The sequence below is a fragment of the Lonchura striata genome, chromosome 27 (genome assembly GCF_050655825.1).
Source record: "Lonchura striata isolate lonStrDom1 chromosome 27, ASM5065582v1, whole genome shotgun sequence".
Classification (NCBI taxonomy): domain Eukaryota; kingdom Metazoa; phylum Chordata; class Aves; order Passeriformes; family Estrildidae; genus Lonchura; species Lonchura striata.
This window is the reverse complement of record NC_140729.1, coordinates 11,856,907-11,876,164: the sequence shown is the minus strand read 5'-3', so window position 1 is coordinate 11,876,164 and position 19,258 is coordinate 11,856,907. Positions and strand designations below refer to the sequence as shown.

General features: G+C 49.0%; 1 protein-coding gene across 5 annotated transcripts in view; it reads left to right on the top strand.

Moving 5' to 3' along the window:
• LOC110479572 (acid-sensing ion channel 2) overlaps positions 1 to 19,258 on the top strand; it is a 407,232-nt gene that overhangs the window by 109,529 nt on the left and 278,445 nt on the right. The gene's annotated exons all lie outside the window — the stretch shown is intronic.

Here is a 19,258-nt window from a genome sequence, read left to right as displayed (position 1 = left end):
CCCTGGTCTGCAGGGACACCTTTCACCAGCCTGGGTTGCTCAAAGCCCCTTCCCAAGGTTTTTTATCCTCTGGTCCCACCCACCTTCTAAAGCTGAGTGACTCAGGGATGTTCTCAAATAGCCTTTGGTATATTTTGCGACAGGAAGAGAAGATGGTCCCAAGGCAGTCATTTCTCATGGATTGCACGTTTTTGTTTTTTTTTTTTTTCTCTGATTGGCTTCAGTAAATCTTTTATTTCTTAGAAAACCACAGGATATAAAAGAAGGTTTTGTTGCTTCGTTATGTATTAACTTAACTTTGGTGGATTTTCAGGACAGGTTTGACCTTTGCCAGCTGCTGGTACAAACTGGAACAAGTGAAGAGCTCAAAGGATGGGCTGGGAGCATGGGAAAGGCTGGAAAATAGACAGGGGTACCTTAAGATAAAGCAGCAAACAGATGGGGGGAATACTTTTAAAATGAGCAATGCAAAGCCCACCTCATTGCCTAGAATCATCCAAGGGAAGCACCCTGTGTCCTGTGGGACTCAGAGGGGCAGAAAACCTTGTTTGGGAACTCTCCAAGTCCTTTTAAGCTGAATTCAGATGTTCAGACTTTCACCTCAGTTGATAATCCCAGCTCTCACGTGATGATGGAATTCTGCTCTGAGGGATCCGTGCCCCAGCTCCCTTGTGCCCAGGGAAAGATCTGAGTTGCAATTCTGCTCCCAGAACCCTCTTCCTGAACCACCTCTCTCTTCCATAAGGCATCTCCTGGAGCTGGGGTACAGCTGATGTGATGGGCAGTGACATTTTCTACCTGATTTCTCAGGAAAGTCTGCAAAATATCTATACATCAGCTCTGACCTGAAGTCTGACAGTGATCAGTCCTTGAAAAAATGAAAATAAAGTGTCCTTGCTCTGAGGCTTTCTTGTAAAGCAGGAAGTCAGGGAAGCAAAACCACCTCTGTCTCTGTAGGAGCAAAGCGCTGCTCCCAAAGAGATTTGAGTGACCTGACAGGATGGAGGCAGGGAATGGCTGCTTTGCTGGCACTCTAGGAGGAGAGAAATCATTCCCCATGCTAAGGCCTAATTCTGGTCTGTATTTTAGACAGTCTCTGATGCTCTTGGTGCAACTCCTGTGTCAGGTGTGGTTTTCAAAGCAGAGGGGCTCCCACTGGAGCAGTGTTTTGGCTTTGGACAGCTCAGCACAGTTCTGTGGGCTGGCCTTAGTCAGATACAAAATCAAACCAAATAATGAGCAGTGTCTGCGCTCCTTTCCCTCGGCTGTCTGGCAGAGGAGGGTTCAGCTGCAGGTCCAGCTCATTTATCAATGATGCCACAAGCCCCAGTGTCCCCTGCAATGCTTCTGTGGACTGGTTCCATGCATCACCTTCAGCACTTCAACAACTGCTCCAGCTTTGCACCAAGGGAAACAAAGACAGGGTAGGACTTGCTAAATATGGCAGGAATTGTGATGTCCTTCAACGAAATGAGTAGTGTTTAGAATGAATCATGGAATCCCATGGTTTGGGTTGGAAGAGACCTCAAAGATCACCTCATTCTATCCCCCTGCCATGGCAGGGACACTTCCCACTAGATGAGGGTGCTCCAATCCCCATCCAACCTGACCATGGACACTTCCAGAAGGAAGCACATCCTCATCCCAACCTTTAATTTCAAATGCCTCTTATACTCCACCACTCTCTCACTTTTTTTTGAGCACTCCTACATATAAAGGAGGCAAGGCTGCTCCACCTGTGTCCTCTGAGCCTTACCAGTCTATTTTAGACCCAGATTAAGTTGTGGCCCCTCTGAGGCAGAAATAAAGCACCTGCCATGGCTGCAGAGCTCCTATCAGCTCTGGCAATAATTGTTAATCATGAGTAGCTTTGTAATTTGCCAACCCTTCTGCAGAAATACCACAGACTCCTTGTCTGAGATGTGTGTGCACCAGGGTCCCAGAGGCCATCTGAGGCCCTCACACAGTTTTATGTACTCAGTCAATTTTACACACTCAGCCAACTTCATACACTCAGCCAATTTTCCATACTCCACCCTAGTTCTGGGAAAAACCTACTCAGGCAGGTAATGCCTTTCCCTCTCTTGCACGCAAGCTTTGGCTCTGTAAGGATTTTCTCCATCCCAACACCCTTTCTACAGGGAGTTCTCCTCTAGATTGGCTCTTGCCTCTGTTGCCTCAGAGGTACAGACAGAGCAGCTGTGCAGCTCCTCTAAGCTTTTCCTGCTGGCACTGTGAGAGGTTTCATCCTCCTCAGCCACCTGCAAATCACCTGTGCTTCAGGAGCAGCTCCTGCCCTTTGCACTCAGTGTTCAGGTACTTGTGAGCTCAGGTCCTGTGGTGCTGGGCCATCTCCAGACAGTTCCATCCTGACCTTCCTGGGCATTCCTGGACAGCTGGAGACGTGACAGCTGGTCACGAGGTGGGACATTGGACTCAGCCTGGAGATTTGAGGTGACTTAATCGTGATCCTCCAGGACCTGAAAGGGCTACAAGAAACATGGAGAGAGATGTTGGACAAGAGTCTGGGGTGACATGACAAGGGGAAATGGCTTCCCACTGCCAGAGGGCAGGGCTGAGTGGGATATTTAGAAGGAATTGTTCCCTGTGAGGCTGGGGGGTGCCTGGCACAGGGTGCCCAGAGCACCTGTGGTGCCCCTGGAGCCCTGGAAGTGCCCAAGGCCAGGCTGGACACTGTGGTTGGAGCAGCCTGGGACAGTGGAAGGTGTCCCTGCCATGGCAGGGGTGACACTGGGTGGGATTTACGGTCCTTTCCAACCCAATCCACTCTGGGATTCTGTTTATGAAGCACAAGGGACAGCGAGTGTCACACGTGGCACGTGAGGGAAATGTGGAATTGGTTCTCAATCCTCTTAACCCATTTAGCAAACCCCTCACAATTTCTGGTGAAGGAGTAATGGATATGGAGCAAGTAAAGAAAATCTCTGGAGTAGGTTAATATTTTAAAGGCTGTGCCAAATCTTACAGACAACATGGTGTGGTCTAACTGCTGCTGCTCCCCACAGCCCCAGAGCAGTGCCCAAGCTTTCTTCATGTGCCCAGAAGTGCTGCACCCAGAGAGTGGCACCAAAGGGCTCTTGGAGCTCATGGGCTGAAGCGGGATTTGCCAACATGGTTTTGATTGACTTAAAGGCCTGGAAAAGTGCTTTAGAGAATATTAATTGTCTTCTATTTTTTTTTCTTGGTGGACTCTGTTATCTTATCTCCAACTTCATTAAGCAAATCCACAGATTTGTTTCCCCAAGGCTTTATTTAAAACATTCTCTATCCAAAGGCAGAACTCAAAACCTTTTCTCTATAGATACTTTCTGTATTTGTGCTTTTTTTAACGAAACAACTTTATGATTGACTCTGTTGAGTTGTGAATCTGAGCTGTCCACCTGGGATTTGGGTTAAAAAGTGGTGAGTTGATTATGGACTGGCAGTACCTTCTCAGGCACTTCCACTTAATCTATATTTTCAATAAAAATGGTGACTATCTTAATATCTTCTTTTCCATCTGATTTGGTTGAGGAGTCAGGACTTTACGGCAGCTAGAAAATCTGGGACAGCTGGAACCATGGACTTAGATAATCATGGAGTGGTTTGGGCTGGAGAGACATTAAAGCGCACTCAGAGCCACCCCTGCCATGGCAGGGACACCTTCCACTGTTCCAGGCTGCTCCAAGCCCCATCCAGTCTGGCCTTGGGCATTTCCAGAGACAATTTTTAGTCCAGCAGCTCCTGTAACCTCCTTCCTTTGAATTTATTATTCTGCCCCCTGCCTCTCCCCTGCTCTGCAAACATCCTGTGCTGAGCTGTGACAGAGCTGGGCAAGCTCAATCCCAGAGTTCAGGCAGGTTCTGCCACAGGCCAAAGCAAAGGGGAACAAAGCAGATCCTGCTTTTCCATTCTGTCTGAGCTGAAGAATGTGGAATAGCACAGCACCATTGTGCTCCATCTCATAGCATTGATCTGCCTCTAAGGCAGATAAGGAATATCTATTTAATATAGTTATAATTAATAGATCTATTATAACATAGCATGGAGAACGGAGGCTTTGGGAGAGCTCACTGTGGCCTTCCAGTACCTAAGGGAGGCTGGTATGACAGGCCAAGGGACAATGACTTCCCACTGCCAGAGGACAGGGTTTGATGTGACATTGTGGAGAAATTCTTCCCTGTGAGGGTGGGCAGGCCCTGGCACAGCTTGTCCAGAGAGGCTGTGGCTTCTCCATCAGAGCCCTGAGCACCATCCTGCAAATCTTTGCAAAATCCAGCTCTGCCTTTAATGCAGAGCTCTCCCTGTATGTATTCCACGGTCCTCCAGGCCTGTTGAAAACCCCATGCTGAGCTGCAGAACAGGGAATTTTCAACATCAAACCTCCCTCTGTCCAGTCTGAAATCTCCCCAAGTTGTAAAATTGTGAAGAAAATTTCTCATCCTTTAAAGAGCGATAGCATCAGATTGTTCTACTTCTGTTTTCTGTGGATCCAGAGTCGGTTGTCCAGATGGTGGATCCACCCTCCATATTCAGCAGTGAGAGCCTGTTCTGCTTACAGGGAAATTGTACTAATTAAAAAAAAGCATTATACTGAAAATAGAATAAAAATATTTGGATGTTTTGGAGTAATTTGGAAGCAAATAAAAATACTGGAAAGAAGGACAGCAGTTCTGCCTCCCAAAGAAAGCAGGGATTTTTTTGCCTTAATTTCTTAAGAAAGTTGGGGTAACATTTTTGGAGGCGATGCAGTATGAGGTTTTCCTTTTTAGGACAACACTTTCTAAGCTGCAGAAGGTGAGTGGTATTGAATGGTAAGAGTGGGAGAAATTGCACTCACAGTGCCTGGGGACTGTTCCAGCTCAGGGCAGAGGTGAAGTCCATGTGAGTAAGGAAGGGAGGGAGAAACAAATCCCTGCCTCTTCCTGCAGAGACAGGGAAGCTCCTGCCCTCACTTCTCCCATCGAGGTGGGGGGACAGTGGCACAGGTTGTGGCTGCCCCATCCCTGGAAATGTCCACAGCCAGGTTGGACAGGGCTTGGAGCAACCTGGGATAGTGGAAAGTGCTGCCCATGGCAGGGGTGGATTCTTGAAGTCTCTTCCAACCCAAGCCACTCTGGGATTCTGTAATTCCATGATCTCTTCTTGTTATGTTGTGAGCTGATCTGGCTCATTGTGCTGGGAATGGCACCAGCTCTGTGGCAGGACTGGAGCCAGGAAAAAGAGGGAATGGGGAAGAAAAAGGCCAGATCCCGGTGGACTCCATGTCTCTGTGAAGGCTGAAAAGCATCAAAGGCTGTCAGATGTAAATTCCTCTCGCTGATGTTTCTCCAGATTTTCCCAGTGGAAAACCAGTCAGAAATGGTGGCCTGAAATCAAGTGAGGGACTCACTTGTCACCACTCAGTCCTGTACTCCAGAGGACCAAAAAACTGCAAAGAAGGCCAGAAAAAGATGGGAGGGATAAAATTATTTCTCTGTGGAACTGAATTAATTCTGCCAAACAGGATTTGTGCTTTTGGGAGAGTTTTCCTTTTTTTCAGCGTCTGATTGGCATCTTTTATTTTTCTCTCTTTTTTTCCACTGAATTCCCTCAAACACTTTCTTGATTTTCACTAGAGTGTCACGTGGAGTCCATCCCCTGGATCAGAGGAAACATTAAATCAGGATTTGCAGATAAAATCAGCAAATTGCACAAGTCAACAGCAAAAGGCCCTGATAAGGACACGTCCCCTTAATAATGAATGGTTGTCAAGCATCAGATGCTGAAGGAGAGGATCTCCTGAATGAACCAGATGCAGGTAAATGAAAGGATTTCAGTTTCAAGGCTAAGTCTACATTCCACAGAAGGACTGAAATGTATATTCATAAATATAAACAAATACAAATACAAAACCAAATATAAATGTAATTTAAATAGTTTAAGTGCTGAGAAAGATCAGGGTGTTACCACAGCAAAGCAGCCAAGTGAAGTCCCTGGAAAGGCTTCACAGCATGTTCTTGCCCTGGAAAAGCCATAGAGGAATAGCAAGTAGGGAAATGTGAACCTGTTTCTGCACAATTTTTGGTCCTATTCACACTCAAAAATTCCCTTGGAGTGCTCAGGCTCTGGTGGGTTGGCTGTGGCTGGATTCCAGGTGCTCCCAAAGCTGCTCTGTCCCTGCCCTTCCCAAATGGACAGGGCAGAGGAAATGGGATGAAGGCTCTGGGTTGGGATAAGGACAAGGAGAGATCACCCAACAGTTGCTGCCTTGAGCAAAACAGACCCAGCTTGGGGAATTGAGTTTAATTTACTGGCCAATAAACCAGAGTAACATCATTAGAAATAAGCCAAAATCTTAGAATCCCTTGTGTGGTGCTCCCAGGAACTAGGTGGGCCTTCCAAAGCAAGAGCCACTTTCCCCATGTGTTTGTTCCCATGAAAAGACATTTTCTGGCAGAGGGGGAGAGGTGGTTTTGTTCTCAGTTCTTGGCACCTCCCTGATGAACTTCTGCCCTGAAAGTGAATGAAATCAGTATTTTATTCCCTGTCTCCAAGACACTGCTGCTTTGGAGGCTGGAGTGTAATGAACTTACTGTTTATTACAATTAACAAATAAATCCCTGCATCTTTAAATTAGATCATAAATTTCTCTGTGCAATTCAATACTGCAGTAATGATGTTTTCCTTCCCAGAAGAGATTCTTCAGTGATAGGAGCCAGGCAGCTTCCTTTCCAAATAACGTGACCCTGAGGACATTCCCTGTGACACATTTGGCCTTTTTGTCAGTGGCTTCCTTCCCTCAGAATCATCTGAGATGTGGTTTGAACACAGCTCTGCCAGTTGGTGAATGATAGCAGTTTATGCCTGTCTGGAGTTTCCCCCAGGAGTCTGGATATGGCCCTTGGGAATGTAGTGGTTTATTTGGATTATGGTGCTGCTTGACTGATGGTGGGACCAGGTGAACTTGAAGGTCTCTTCCAACAGTGATGATCCTGTGATCTAAAGGATTAAACTTGAACTCCACACACAGAGCTCGTGGATTTTCCTCCCATCTCCTTTCAGACTCAGGTGCTCCTATGTGGGTGGAATTCCCTGTCCTTCTCCATCCCTTGTTTGCCCTTCTGTTTTCCCCAATACCAACATCACCTCTGTCTCCTCCGGTGATGTTTGGCAAAATATTCACTCAGGGCTCTGTTTGCTACAGGTTGGTGCCACTTGAAGCTCCCAGTAATCAAAACTGCTGCTAATTATGTGCAGTGAAATTAAATCACTGCCTTTCAGCAAATCAAAGACACAATCCCAATTAACAATAATAATTCAAAACAATTAAGCAGCTACTGCTGGACTTATTTTCATCCAACTTGCAGTAAACGAGCCTTCTGTCCAGCAAGCCTTTAGCTCCCAGGTAAGCAAAGTAAGTAGCAACAAGTCTATAAAGGGAAAAATCAATAAAAGATCATTTGCAACTGGCAATAGATTTGAAAATCCAAAAATGAAGAGTAGATTGCATTTAATAAAGCTTCAATAAACTGTGTATTTACAATATGGAATTTGAAACAATCGAGATTGAGGTTTCCAGAGCAGTCTATAGGGATGGAGATTAGGAACAGCTGAATGTTTAAAGCATGGAGCCCCCTCTATCTCTCTCTCTCTCTCTCTCTCAGTCTCTCTCTCCTTGTGTTTTTTTTTGGCAGAAATTCCCAATAGAATAATTTAAACAGAATTTACAGTTTTGCTTTTGAATTTACAGAAGCCTTCAATTGCACAAGTTTTTGTTGTTTCATTGTAAGATCAGAATTTTTCTGATGTTGAAACAGAGACAGAATTGGCCCAGGAGGGTGCAGGCCTTATTTCCACTGTCTGGAATTCTGCTTGACCCCCAGCACTTCCAGCTAAGGAAGACGCTTTAGGATGTGCCAGCTTTGCTCTGAACCAAAGGCAATTCTTCCTCTTTACTCACCCCAGAATCAGCTGAGCAAGGCTTGGTAGGGGAGGCAGGACCAATCTGCACTTCTTTGTGTTTCTATTTTTCCTAGATTTAGATTTGTGATATGAATGTTGGAGCAGCTGGAGGCACCAACCTTGTCCCTGGGGTTGGGTCATTCTGGCTGAACATGATTATTAAAGCATCTTTTCCAGAAATTGGCTAAAGACAGTGAATTTTGGTCATTGCAAACAGCTGCCTTTGCTATTTGCAAGAATAAACTTGGAGGAAAACCTGCCCTGGGACCTATTCCAAAGACTAAGGAGGCCTGGAGAGTTCATAGGACTGAGGAGGTACTGGAAGTGCTCCTTTGGCTGGGGAATTTGTTTGGCTGTGAAAGGTCACAGTTGTTAAACTTTAAGTCCTTGCCCTTTTGTTTTATGCAGAAGCCCTTTAAGATTTAATGGAGGACTCACTGGAGCGTGGCAGGTGAAGGTGTGAGGGCCATGGCAGAGCACTGTGTTCTCTACCATCCTTCCCACAGAATTCCTGCCAGCTGGACACAGCAGAAATCCCTCTAGTTCCTCAGGGAATGGCACTGAAATGTCTCAGCTGGTAAATTTGTTTGTCCTTAGCTGGAGATGTCACAAAACCTGGAATGCATCACTTCCCTTGGTCCCTACTGACAGTCATGGAGTGATTTGCCTTGGAAGGGACCTTAAACTCACCCATTGCCACCCCTGCCATGGCAGAGACACCTTCCACTGTCCCAGGCTGCTCCATGCCCCAGTGTCCAACCTGGCCTTGGACACGGCCAGGGATGCGGAGTCCACAACCTCTCTGGGTAAAAGCCATCTTTCCAGTTTTTTATTAATATATTTTAGTAATATCTTAGTCTTTTTTCACCCTACAAATTTTCTGGATTTCATCTCAGTTCAGGGGGTCTTTCATTTCCAGCCAAGACATTTTATAGCCCCAGCAATGTGTCTCTGTGTGAGCGATCCCACGTAAGTTCTGTTGGATCTCTTTTTCATGGCTAAAACAGCCTGACAGAGGCAGCATTTGGCTGGAGGAATTTTCTGCCCGGCTCCCTGCCTGCTTTGGTTTGTTTTTTGGCATCTGCCTTCTTTACTGCTGTTGGTGCAGAGCTGTTCCAGGGCTGCCTGGGGGCCTCCAGGCTGTGACCTGGCAGTTCGACAATCCCATTGCAGCAGCTGGAGCTGTGCCTGGAGTGTGGGTGATCCTTGAGAAACGCTGGCAGTGTAATGTGGGCTCTGGACCTGACCTGAGGTTCCATGATCCCGAGGGGGATCATTGCAGCCAGCCCTGGAATGTGCCGAGCCCTCGGCACGCCCGGGCACTGCTGGGGCCCTGCCTGGCTTCTCGGGGTCCGTGGCAGTGGGGGCCGGGTCCCTCTGCCACTGCCACCAGAGCTGCTCCTGGTGCTCTGCTCCCACTCCAGGTGAGACTCACCTGCTCCCCACGAAATCCTTGCAGTGCAATTGCTCCATAATGAATGTCCTGATTAATCTGAGAGCCTATGCTAATGACAGCGGTGCAAAGTCATCTGGAATCCCAGAGGCTCTGCTATTCCCCTCCAATATGTACCACTTGGTATTAGGGAAGATTTTGCTAAGAGAGGGAAGCATGAATAATGTATTGCTGGATAATGGTAAACAGTGATTATTATTCCTCCTTTCCCTTGGATGTACCAGCATTGTGTTAAAGACAGGCTTTGTTCAGAGGAAAAGGATAATTGGAAACAGGGAGGTGATGCAGTGTCTGGCAAATTACAGTCATGTGAGCGTGGCAGATGGTGCCACCGTGTCTGACAGTTGCTGCAACACGAAATTACTTCCTCGAGTCAAGAAGGCCAAATTTTGCTGGATTTGTCTGTGTTCACAAAGGATAAACAAACCTGTTTGCAAGGAAATGTGGGAGGAAGCCTGGAGAGAACCCCCCCAGCCCACTCTGTCTGAAGTGCTGAGGGAGCTTTTAAGGTACAGAGCCCTGGAGACACCTCTGTTATCCCAGGCGGCTGCAGAGATCTGTTGCTAATCCACTCAAAAGCTCTGGCTCCCGGTGGGACCAATGCTGGACTAAACTGGGGCTGGAGGAACGCTGGAGGAGCTGTGCAGGAGCACAGAAATTCTTGTCTGTGAGGCAGAGGCACAGCCATATCCAAGGCAGAGCCAAAATGAATTTATCCAACTCCAGCAATGGCATGGCAAGGTCACTGCCCTGAGCACAGCTGGTGGAGCAGAGGTGTCCAACAGCTGCTCAGAAGGGAGGGTGTTGTTACTCAGAAGTCCCTGGGGGATTGGTGGATGATTGTGCACTGCTTTGACTTTCCACTGACTGGAAGCATCCACAGCTGAGGTGAGATTGGCACTTACATAAAAGATTTGTCCCCACTTCTAATTAATGCACAGCCAGAAATCTGCTCCTTAAAGATTTTGTGTTCCAGGGCCTCACCTGCACACAGGGAATTGTGTCCTCACTCATTTACTCCTACCTAGACTCAAGATATACTTAATTGGGTTAAGGATTCCTCTCTCTACAGCTGAACTCTTTATTTTCACAGTGTTGGGAACAGCTGGGCTGCTCAAGGAACATCACACATCAACTTGATGGTTGGACTTGATGATCTTAAAGGTATTTTCCAGTCTTAACAATTCCCTGATTCCATGATTTTGTGAAAAGCCGGATGCAGGCTCCTGAGCAGGGCTGGGAGCTGTGTCTGAGGCAGCATTTGCTGCTCTGCCTGAGTTCGTGTGTGGTATCACTGAAACATGGAATTATTCACCCCATGAGCCCAGGGTGACTCATTACCAGAATGCTGCTGTCACCCTGATAATGTCACACCAGGCAGTGCTCAGCAGTGATGGTGGCACAGTTCAGTGCCCCTCTCAGCACGCTCAGCCCTCAGCCCCTGCTCCACGGCCGTGTTTCATGGCACAGCCGAGCCCACGCGGGCACAGGCTCGGGGTAGGAAGCAAGCTGTGCAGTGCTGCAGACCTGCAGTGCTTCCATCACCGTCCTGCTCTGCGTCCAGTTCAGGCCCAGACTTGGAGTGGCCCTGCCCATGGAACAGCTTTGCAGCCACCTGGGCACCCAGGGCTGCCCCAGCCCTGTCCTGCCTGGCCAGCCCCAGCTCCTCAAGAAAAGGTTTCAGCTCATGTCCTGCTCCACCTGCCCACAGCCCTGTCCCTGGGCAGGGGCCAGCCCTGCTCCTGCTGTGACAGCTCGAATTGCTCCCTAGCCCAGTTCTATCAAAATGATCTGGATCCGCTTAAAGCATTGCTAATGGTAGGGTTTTGTTTGTTGAATTTTTTAAAGCTGTTCTGACAGAACCAGGTTAGACAGCAAGGATCTGATCAGTGGTGCCAGCTGATGGCACAGCTGGGAAGCTCCTACCCCACCTCGGCTGAACCCAGAGCAGTTTCTGTGCTGACAGCCCAGAGTCTGTCTGCAGCTCTGGTGGCAGCTGGGACTGTTTGGAGCCAGTGTGGCACGGAGGTGGCAGCTGTGGTACCCCTGGGAGACACCCTGCAGGATCCTGCTGGGGAACTGCCTCGGCAGGAGGAGCGGGTACAATGGAGGATGCAGGAAATGCAGTCTGGAGAATTCAGGCTGGATTTGGGCTGGGGTTGGAGCTCCGGCATTGTCACAACCTATTGCACTTTCTTCAGGCAGAATATGGCTCCTGTTTGTCCTTTGGGCCAGGCAGGATGTCCCTGTCCCTGTCCCTGTCCCTGTCCCTGTCCCTGTCCCTGTCCCTGTCCCTGTCCCTGTCCCTGTCCCTGTCCCTGTCCTGCCCAGGCAGACAGAATAATGGGAGAAGGGAAAGGGACATAGGCCAACATTGTGAACTGCCAGCTCAGGGGGCCAAACACGCTGGGCTACACCCAAAGGGAGTGGGAGCAGATGGAGGGACGGGATTGTCCCCCTGTGGCCCCATGCGACCCCAGCAGCAGAGCTCGCTCCAGAGCTGGAACTCTCTGCACAGGCAGGACAAGGAGCTGCTGGGATGAGTCCAGAGGAGACCCTGGAGCTGCTCCAGGGCTGGAGCCCCTCGGACCCAGGCTGGCAGAGCTGGGAGTGCTCACCTGGAGAGGAGAAGCTCCAGGGAGAGCTCAGAGCCCTGCCAGGCCCAAAGGGGCTCCAGGAGAGCTGGAGAGGGACTGGGGACAAGGGATGGAGGGACAGGACCCAGGGAATGGCTCCCACTGCCAGAGGGCAGGGATGGATGGGACATTTGGAATTGGGAATTGTTCCCTGGGAGGGTGGGCAGGCCCTGGCACAGGGTGCCCAGAGCAGCTGTGGTGCCCCTGGAGCCCTGGAAGTGCCCAAGGCCAGGCTGGACAGGGCTGGAGCAGCCTGGGACAGTGGAAGGTGTCCCTGCCATGGCAGGGGTGGCACTGGGTGGGTTTAAGTGCTCTTCCAACCCAAACCGGTCTGAGATTCCATTTTATGATTCCATACTTGGTGCCATGAAAATGTGCAGGGGCTTTAAGACTGGAAGGATTCTCCTGGAGGACATTCCAAAGGCTGGGCTGAGGTGCCTTTTTCAGCCGTGTTTTTCTGCTAAGGACATCAGCCTGGCAGGAGAGGGACCTCGCAAGGGAGGGGCTGGGTATAGGAGAAAATGTCCCTTGGAAAAGCTGAATTCCTCCTAAAAGGTCATGGAATGAGTGTTTTACTCTTGAGAGGAGCTGGTGAAATCCTGCTGCAATGGAGTGGGAATGGGAGGAAATCTGGGTATTTGTGGAGGGAAGTTCTGGTCCATTAAATGAATACTTGAGGGAACTTCAGGAAAAGAAATCCCTACCCTCGAGGATATCTCTTATTGAAAAATTTGATCTTCAAGGTACCCAAACTTCAGAGTTATGATCCAAAGCAGACTTTAGTTAGTGAATTCCTACTTTTAGGCATGTTGTAAGTACCTTCAGTTATTGGATTTCTAGCCTTAAACACTCAGGGGTTGAATTCTCACCAAGAAGTTTTAGAGCTTTGAAAGACCTGGTTCAAGAATTTTAAAAATGAGAACCATGGGGCAAATTTTGTTGCTGAACTTTTCCTCTCTGGTTTTCAAGTTGTAGGGAGCTCTGGCAGTGGATTAGAGCTCAGCATGAGTTTGCACTGAGGTTGGAGCTCAGGAATACGCCAGGATTTCTGTCTCCAGGACTGAAAAGCTGCACCTTCCAACATTTCAGCATGGACTAAGGCCTGGTTTCCCAGTGTTCAGCCTTTTCCTGGTCCACCACAGGGCTGGGACGGTGGGACAATAAATAAATAATGGCACGAAGCTGTTTCCCCTGACCAGGGGAGCTCTTTGTAATCCTTTATAAGAAAGCTGAGCCAAGTCCAAGACCAAGCAGAGAGAAACCAGCTCCTCTGGCTTGTTTAATCACATTCATCATCCAAACTGCAGCTCCCAAAGCTCTGATGCAGAGTTTCCAGAGCACAAGGAACACAGACAGTATCAAACAGCTCAAAAGGGAGAGAAAAAAGCGGCATGGTGCAAAATGCAGAGCAACAAAGTCAAATCTCTGTTCTGGAACTGTTCAGCTGCATTTTGGAGATTACTTTGAAGCTGGTGAATCTGAAATTCCTCATTAGTAGCCAATGTCAGATACAAGAGCTGCACTTCTAATCTGGGTATGAGGAGATCATTCCAACCCTGACCTCCCTCTCTCCACTTGATACAACATTTGCCTCAATCAAAGAGGTAATTAAACTCCTGAGATGAGAAATCCCCACAGTTCATGTCCTGAATATGGTGCAGCAAAAGTTCTTCAGTAATGAAACGGCACAACCTGCAGTTATTGCTGGAGCCAGACAATGCCTGAGGCAAAAAGGAATAACTTCTGTCAAGGATGCTCTGCTTGCCCTGAAGTGCCCTCAGGAGCCCAGGCAGGTATGGCCTCAGCATTCCAACCAGAGCTCTGTGAACTGGAGCTGATTCATGGCAAGGGAACCATGGACATGGCTGATCCACGATGGGACTGCAGGGAGGGGAAACTGGAGCAACTCCTTCCCCTCAAATGGGTTCAAGTGCAGATAAAACCCAGAGCTGGCCCTGCTCCAGGTGAGGATGGAGAAGCCAGGAGGAAAACTGTCAATAGTGAGGCTTTTCTTTAGAAGCTCCATTTTGTTGAAATAAAAGCTGTTCAGAACTCATCAATAGAGATGTGGCTGAGTAATCCTGTCTTTTGTCTGACCCCAAGGAAATGGTTGGGATGGAGTCAATGCACTGAGCAGAGAAGTGCCAGCATCACCCAAAGCAAGTGGTGTGATGACTCCACCAGGAAGAAATAAAAAAAAAGCACGGTTTGAGATCAAAACAGGGCTTACAGGACTGGCATTTCCTGGCCAGATGGAAGCCTAGTTTCTTACGAGTTTGAAGAGCTGCTTGAGAGGGGAATGTCTGCGGATGTCTGGGAAGTCCAGGAACTGAAACAGAGGTCAAGACAAACTGAGGCTGCTCAGCACTGCTGGGCCATAAATCCTTCCCTGGCCTTTCTAGAAAGATTTTTATCCACCATAAAGCACCTCTGGAATGCCTGTACCAGTCTGCAGAGAGTGCTGCTGGAATATACAGCAATTCCAGGGGTAAACACAGGGTGGTCCAATCCCATCCAGCCTGGCCTTGGGCACTGGCAGGGATCCAGGGGCACCACAGCTGCTCTGGGCACCTGTGCCAGGGCCTGCCCACCCTTACAGGGAGGAATTGCAAATTCCTTGCTCTTGATTGCACCAATAAACCCCAGGATTTTTCTGAGATTCCCAGTACAGCTCTCTCTGGAGTTCTCACCTCACAAACTCCTGTCTTGCCACAGGTAAAGAAAATTGCTTTTAAGTGGATGTGTCCAACACATTCCTCATTTTATGTGTTTTTTTTGAACACCCAGGCAGGAATGAGCAGCTGTGTCCCCAGCCTGGTGCCAGTCCACATTTCAGAGCAGTTTTCTCTTGCACTCAGGTTTGCACATCGGGAAATGTCACTGGCTGTGTCTGGGGCTGCTGGGACTGTGAGACTCCTGTCACAGCTCACATTTCCTTGGATAATTATGCCGTGTGAACCACCAGGAGCAATGGGAGCTCTTTGCAAACCATCTGTTGATCAGCTCCTGCCTGGAGCAGAGAAATTGGGTGCCCTGGTAATTACACTTGTCCCTCCTGTCACTGCACATGCTCTGCCTGAGTGCTGGAAATGCCTCATCCTTTCTGAGGCTGCACAGATCTGTTCCTTGTTTCCTTCTCCTTCACCCCAAGGCAAAGAATTTGATGCTGCCTCTGGAGGTCTCCCAGGATTTCCTGGCTGTTTAATCAGGGTCATGGCTCAGATCACAGGGTTGCAGTTTGTGCTGTTTGTGGTGAACAGGACGTTTGCCTTTCCCCAGGCAAACAGGGTCTGAAAGGGATGGGTTGGGAAGGTTCTGAGCTACTTCAATAAATTCAATCGCTCTGTATCTGAAAATCTGCAGAGTTGCATGTTCCCTATTTCCACTTTTCCTCCTCCCTCAAGCAGTGCCAGGTATGGGAAAGACTTTGAGGTGGTGCTATGTTCTATGTCTTCTTCCTTTCACCTGGATCAGGAAAGGATTTGTACACAAAGCACCCCATGGCTCCCATCAGCATAGGGGGATCTTAAAGCATCCCTAGGAATAGTAACTGGACCCAGGGAATGGCTCCCACTGCCAGAGGGCAGGGATGGATGGGAGATTGGGAATTGGGAATTGTTCCCTGGGAGGGTGGTCAGTCCCTGGCACAGGGTGCCCAGAGCAGCTGTGGTGCCCCTGGATCCCCGGCAGTGCCCAAGGCCAGGCTGGACAGGGCTGGGAGCTCCTGGGACAGTGGGAGGTGTCCCTGCCATGGCAGGGGTGGCACTGGGTGGGGTTAAATTCCCTCCCACCCAAACCATTCCATGTTTCTATGATCCTGTGTCTCTATGAACTTCTTGCCAGGCCATGGGCAGGGACACATTCCACTGTCCCAGACTGCTCCAAGCTGGCCTTGGACACTGCCAGAGATCCAGGGGCAGCCACAGCTTCTCACCTCCCAAGCCAAACTTCCCTGTTTTGGGACAAAGCAGGACAGCCATAGCCCCTGAGGCATTGAATTCACTCATCTGCCTGCAGCAGAGCCTTTGCTCTCCTCAGTTCCCTGTGTACTCAGCCTCAGGCATTTCTGGTGCATTTGGGACTGCTCTCCAGGGGCTTTTGCAATGGATAGGGACTGCAGGGTTATCTAAAAGATGCAATCTGCCACAAACCAGCAAAGTTGTTCCAAGCACTTGTACAAAAACAAGAATTATTCCTAAAACTGAGAAAATACTGAAGCCTTCAATAGGAATCTGCATGTCTGATGAGTTGGAATCTCCAAGGATGGCTTTGGTTATCTTTGATACATGCAGTGCTTAACTTATGCACGGGACATCATCACAGGAAAGTTCAGGAAAGGATTTTCTTTGGGAAGTAAAATCCTTGGTTTCACCAGTTTTCATGCAGTTCCCTTTCTAATTTCAAGCTGAAGCAAGCAGAATTCTGATCCTCACAAAGAGAATGAGAGGAAGGGCTGTTCTTACAGTGCAGGCCCCACCAAGGCAAATGAAAAATTAAATGGGATTAATTTAACCAGATTGTATCCTTGCAGCAAATACTCCTACCCTAGAATCAGAATCACATTACCTCTGCCTCAAATTAATTGCCTGTCAGCTGAGCTGGATGGCTGTGGGCAGCACTCACCTGCAGCAGAGATGAGGTAGTACACGCAATTTAATCCCTTTTCATTGCAAATGAAGCTAAATTGCTCCATCTCCTTCCTTGAGCTGGAGCAGAAGCTCAGGACTGCTAAGGGAGCAGATTAACATCAGCCTTCCCTGAAGGGCTGAAGTGGCCTCGATTTGCTTTGTCTTAATTTGCTTTAGATAAACTCAGTCACTTCAAGAAGTTCATTGTAAGGAATTGTCGGAATTGTCGGGAGGGTTTTGGTGAAGACAAGCCTGTAGTGGATTCCATTTCCTTTTCTTTTCTCTCTACAAACATTTTTTTCTGCTCCGGACCAAGAAAGAGCTGCCTCTGCAGAAGATGGGAGCAGAACCAACACAAGCTCAGTTCAAAGCCTCTCCTAATTTGTTTCCCCAGCTTCACTCCTGACATCAATCGGGTTCCAGGAGCTGTTTACATTTAGCTCCAATAACTTCAGATAATCTACTATTAACTGCTGAACTAATGATCCCAGACCTAGCATTTCCATCAGGACCTTGCCCCATTGAGCTGACACTCCTCAGATCATTTTCTCTCTCATTAAAGTAATTAAAGACAATGTTTGGAAAGACCTTCAGGCAACCAGAGAGAGCTGATAATAAGCAAAGCACATGCACAGTTGTGGTTCTTTTGATCTGGAATTTAATTGCTGGAAGTTGGGCGCAGATCTGTGTTTTCTGTGTGTGAGGGTGCCAGGCTCCAAGGGACAGTGAGGGGCACCTGGGCCTGTCCCCTCCTGGTGGCAGTTCTGGCTGACAAGGAATGAACATTCCCAGGTATCCCATTTCCCTGGACCTGCACTGGCCAAGAGCTTTTGTGTGGTTTTCCTTCACTGCAGGATTTCATGGAGAAGAGGCAGAAACATAAGAGGGGATGGAGAGTCTTTCATGTGTTTGTGCTGCAGAGGAATTCAGTGAACAAATTTCCCCTGGGGATTCAGGGCTGTGCAGTGATGAGGGGAAGACCTTTTAGAAACTTAAACCCAGTCTAAATTTGACTTTTCCCACATGACCCCATTTGTGAAGAGTGTTTCAGAGGAGTTTTGCCATTCCATTCCCCATAGACAATAACACCATGTTACTGTCAAACATGCCCTAGATCTGCTTGATTTCTTCTGAGGAGAAATTTCTTCCTGGAAAGGGTGGTCAGGCCTTGGCAGGGGCCACCCAGGGAGAGGTGGAGTCCCCATTCCTGGAGGTGTCCAAGGAACAGCTGGGTGTGGCACTCAGAGCTCTGGTCTGATGACAAGGTGGGGATCAGGCACAGGGTGGGCTCAATGGCCTTGGACGGTTTTTCCATCCTCAGTAACTCTTGGATTCTATTATTAACTCTCCCATTCTCCATAAAGATAAAAATAAATTTTGAGGACTACAGTTGCAGCTGTTGGGCAGTGGCCTCATGGCTTCCGTGGGTGATCTGACTCCTGGTGTCCTTTCAGGGCCTTGTCCCACCTGTCCTTGCAGCCCCTGGCCCAGGAGGAGCCATTTCAGGAGCACCTGAATGAGCACAGGGCTCATTCCTGTGGAATGGGATGTTCATCCCTCCCTGGGGCCAGTTCTGGGGGTGCCCAGTAAGGGTCCCATGGGTCAGGACTGGGGGTGACCTGGTGGGGTGGATCTGCATGGATTTGGAGCTGGTTACAGGCAAGGGAGGGAGGAACAGTCTAGAAGCAAGGGGAGAAGGGGAAGAAGAGGCTGCTGTTGGGAGCTGTTGGATCAACTCATCCCATCTGCTGGAGCTGGAGCTTTCAGAGCCTTTTGGTGCTGCAGTGCTGTCATTTCCCCACTGGTCTGAGAAACTGGGCTTCTTCTGCTGCTTGTGAAGCTCTTCTCTCTGCTTTCTCCTGTGCTGTCTTCCCTGTGGAATTGTCAGCACAGCCTCACTTTTTATTTCCAACACCTCAGCCCTGACTCAGGGAATTGATACAGGGTGTGCCAGGGAGATCAGCAGATGTCTCTGGGCACGTCTGAGCGACTTTACCATGGGTCAGAGAAATGGGAAAGGGGCTGAGTCCCAGCAGGAGCTGAGGGAGCTGGGAAGGGGCTCAGCCTGGAGCAAAGGAGGCTCAGGGGGGACCTTGTGACTCTGCACAGCTCCTGCCAGGAGGGGACAGCCGGGGGGTCGGGCTCTGCTCCAGGGAACAGGGACAGGAGGAGAGGGAACGGTCCCAGGCTGGACAGGGCAGGCTCAGGGGGGATATTGGAAGGGGATGGATACATGGAAGAGGTTGCAAAGCACTGGAATGCCCAGGGCTGGGGTGGAACCCCATCCTTGGAAGTGTTCAGAAAACCTATGGCCGTGGCACTTGGGGATTTGAGTCAGTGGTGATGGTTGGACTCTGTGGCAGCGAGCGCCGTGCGGGGCCGCAACTGTTCCTGCGAGCTCTGCAGCCCCAGCGATCGGCAGGGACACACCGCGAGGACACGGGGCTTGGCTGGGACACCACGGATTTATTCCTGGGCTCCCAGACAGGACTGGGGCTGGGTGAACAGAAGTGTTTATACAGCAGCTCAGGCCTAGGGGTGTAGGAAGTGAACCAATGAGGATATAGTAAGGGAGGAGTATAAGGTGGGCAAATAGC